This window comes from Balaenoptera ricei, chromosome X (genome assembly GCF_028023285.1).
Source record: "Balaenoptera ricei isolate mBalRic1 chromosome X, mBalRic1.hap2, whole genome shotgun sequence".
In the NCBI taxonomy this organism is placed as follows: domain Eukaryota; kingdom Metazoa; phylum Chordata; class Mammalia; order Artiodactyla; family Balaenopteridae; genus Balaenoptera; species Balaenoptera ricei.
Genome location: NC_082660.1, coordinates 36,443,327 through 36,446,929, shown reverse-complemented (window position 1 = coordinate 36,446,929; position 3,603 = coordinate 36,443,327). Strand labels below are relative to the sequence as shown.

Genomic DNA, 3,603 nt, shown 5'->3' with positions numbered 1-3,603 from the left:
ATAACTCCAGATCTGACCAGTAATATTATTACTAGGGTTTGCTGCCCTATCTTTTTCCTTCTTCTTTCATGTCTGTTTGGTTTCTTTCAGTCAGTGGTGTTTGATTCATTCACTCTCTCTACACAGCTGGAGGGAGGATTTGTCTGTCCCTTAGAAAACCAAAATATTGAGACAGGATGGGTTTGGCTTCTAGGAATGCTCTGAGAAATACCATTTCCTCAGGAAACAAACAGCCTTGCCTCTTTGCTATGGTACCACCAGTGCCTTTACCACCAAAGCATCTCAAAGCTATAATGGTTCAAAAGCAATCCATGATCTCAGGCTTTTAAGCCTGAACTGCTTATTCTATCTATTCCATCAAGGTCACACTGGGACCTCCCCAAATTGTGTGTCCTTCCCTCTGGGTCTATTTGACCTTTGGATTCCAGCCATGTCCACCACTGGACCAGCCTGCTACTGACAGGGCCATGGGTGGGACAAATGTGTTTGTTCCTCTTCATGTATTTGATGCTGTCTTTGAGCACATTCTACAGCAGTGGGATTTGGGCATTAGTTTCTGACCTTCATTATCTGAGCCGCCTGCTCTTCTCTGTTAGAACTCATAGATATTTAAAGTGAACTGTTAGTTTCACATAAAAGTTTAGGAAAGTTTACAGTCAGAGAGTAGTCCAAAGTCTATTCATTTATCACCTGCCATCTATTTTCTAGTTCAGGTGAGAAAGATGTATTTTTCCTGCTTTTATTTTGCTTCCATTCTAATTCAAAAGTTTTGACTCATTCATCTACTCTGATGCCATTTTGCTTTCCCACATGTAGAATTCTTGACTCTTGGATAGAGTGAGAAAAAAACCTGGGTATGAAAGTAGAGAAAGATTCTTGGATACTTAAAAGTTAAAACTGGAAGGGATCTAAACGATAACATAATCCAGGGCTTCCCTGGTGGCGCAGTGGTTGAGAGTCTGCCTGCCAATGCAGGGGACACAGGTTTGAGCCCTGGTCTGGGAAGATCCCACGTGCCGCGGAGCAGCTGGGCCCGTGAGCCACAACTACTGAGCCTGCGCGTCTGGAGCCTGTGCTCCGCAACAAGAGAGGCCGCGATAGTGAGAGGCTCGCACACCGCGATGAAGAGTGGCCCCCGCTTGCCGCAACTAGAGAAAGCCCTCGCACAGAGACGAAGACCCAACACAGCCATAAATAAATAAATAAATTAATTAATTTTAAAAAAAGAGTCAAAGAAAATGATGCCAGATCATTTGTCTAAAAAAAAAAAAAAAAAAGATAACATAATCCAGCCGCTTTGCTTTATAGGTGGGGAAACTGACGCTCAGAGAGGTGAAATGACTTCCCCAAGCTCAAATGACTAACGGCAAAGTGAGCTGCAGAACTTGGAGGAGAAATGCAACCCTACAGGCCACAGTGCTTCCATGACTAAGTGGGCTGGAAATTGAAAACCAATGCTTTCCCAGTATCTCCAACTGCCCAGGCTGAGGCTGCTGTCTGTTGTCTAAGTCAGGTTTATTACTTCCTTCTTTCAACTGTGCTTTAAACATCTCTTCTCATATTCTCATCTCTTAACGGAGACATTATTCAATTCAATAGGGAGCTCACTTTCTGTTGTCTGCAAGTTCCCTTTGTAAAACATGAAGCAGTCAATATTTTTTAAAAATCCAGTATTAGATAAACCTACCATTAACTGAACATATTGCCTTAGAATTTCCCCAGAATGCTTTAACTATTTTTGCCCAGCGTGGAGACAATGACTCACACTGGATATTCCATCACCAATGCTCCTCTTCACACTGGGGCCAGAACAGAGGTTTTCTTCCAGCCTAAAACAGGGAGGTGCCATCCATTTGTTAAAATGAAATAAATGTTCTCTGCAGCTTGGGCTCCCGGGCAGTAGACAAGCCAAATAAATGCAGAATCGCTCTTTTTTTACTCCAATTCTATGGTTTCAGACAGAATACAATATCTATCCATTGTCTAACACAGCCCGTTAGCCACCTGGCTGACGAAAAATAATCTTAAATGGACACTTTGAAGATGGCTCAGCCCATGGCTTTTTTCTCAAAGGTTTCAATCTTAATAGAAAACTATACTTAGCATTTATGGAACCTTGTCAGTCAAAAATCAGGGGCCGTACTGAGTCACAATCCCTTTTTGCTAAGAGCAAAAGTAGCACTTGGATGCTGTTATTTTTACCATCATTATTATTATTGAGAATACAGTATGATGAGAAACCTAATTTTTTTTAGCATTGACTCACTTTTTTATCAAAAGCCTATGAAAATTACCACTTCTCTCATCTATACAAAGTGGACAATAATATCCACCTGGCAGAGTTATGAGGGTTAAACAAGAGAGCATTTGTAAAATGATTACCTGATACAGAATCAGTGTTTCTCAAAGATAAGGAGATCTTTCTTTCCCCTTAAGCATATCATCATTCTGGTAGTCAGTTTTTCCTTCCTCCCACAAAAATTCAAGGATGGTCCCTAGACAACCACAGCAAGCAACCCAAGGTTTTTCTCATAACAGGAGGACAATGAATTTTGTTGAATAAATTGAAATGAAGCTTGATGTAACATCTTTCCCTAGATTGGGCTATAGAACTGTCTCATTATTGAAGGTCATTGACCCCCAAAAATCAATCAAAGGCTCTGAACTACAATGTAAATTAGCATTCTTTTAGAGAAAGACACAGGAAAGGCTGAACTCATATCATTTCAAAAATCAAGAAAAGGTGTCTCTGCTCCCAGTATGGTTGAGTAAGCTCCTACTGGACTAACTTTCCCATAGATAACAGCTATAAACTCTGGGGGAAAAAAAAACCCACAAAGAAACCCCAGCTACCTGAAGGCTCTGGAGAGTAAGCAAAAATAAGAAAATTCCACTGGGGAATCAACCTTGGGAAGCAGGGAAAACATGGAATGAGCTTCTGCTGTTTATAGCTCTTAGCCTGAGATTAGGCTGTAGTCAACACTGCAGGGGGCTGTTAAAACTCCCATAGAAAATCCATTTTGGGAATTCCCTGGTAGTCCAGTGGTTAGGACTTGGCGCTTTCACTGCCATGGCCCAGGTTTGATCCCTGGTCAGGGAACTAAAATCCTGCAAGCTGTGTGGTGCAGCACAGCCAAAAAAAGAAAAAAAGAAAAAGAAAGAAAGAAAGAAAGAAAATCCAGTTTTTCTAGCCTGAAATGTTCAGGGCAACTCATACCCACAGTCACTAGAGTGTAAGAGAAAAATCCTAGAATGAAGTTATCCAGAGAAGAGAAAGTCTAAATTCTATGTGTATCCTTTGCCCAAACCTCCAGCTGAGCCCTGAACCATGGACACAGGGAAGACACAAAGTATCCCAGCTAAGGACAAAATAATTATATTGAGATTTGAGATACTACCTAAGAGACAGAGTTTGCAGTTTAAGTCCAACCAATTTGATTGCCTGCTTAAACAGAGAAACAATCTTTGGAGGAATATAACAGAATTCAGAGTCCCCATAACATTCAGAATGTCCAGGATATAATACAAAATTACTTCAGTTATGAAGAATTAAAAATGTCACCCATTTTCAAGAGGAAAGACAATCAATGAAGACTAACCTCA

The 3,603-nt window shown here is 40.9% G+C and overlaps 1 non-coding gene across 1 annotated transcript; it reads left to right on the top strand.

Annotated features, from left to right (window-relative positions):
- Positions 1–3,028: 3,028 nt before the first annotated feature.
- On the top strand, positions 3,029–3,100 carry TRNAE-UUC (transfer RNA glutamic acid (anticodon UUC)). The gene has a single exon. It is a non-coding gene; the product is annotated as a tRNA-Glu (tRNA).
- The last annotated feature ends 503 nt before the right edge of the window (positions 3,101–3,603 follow it).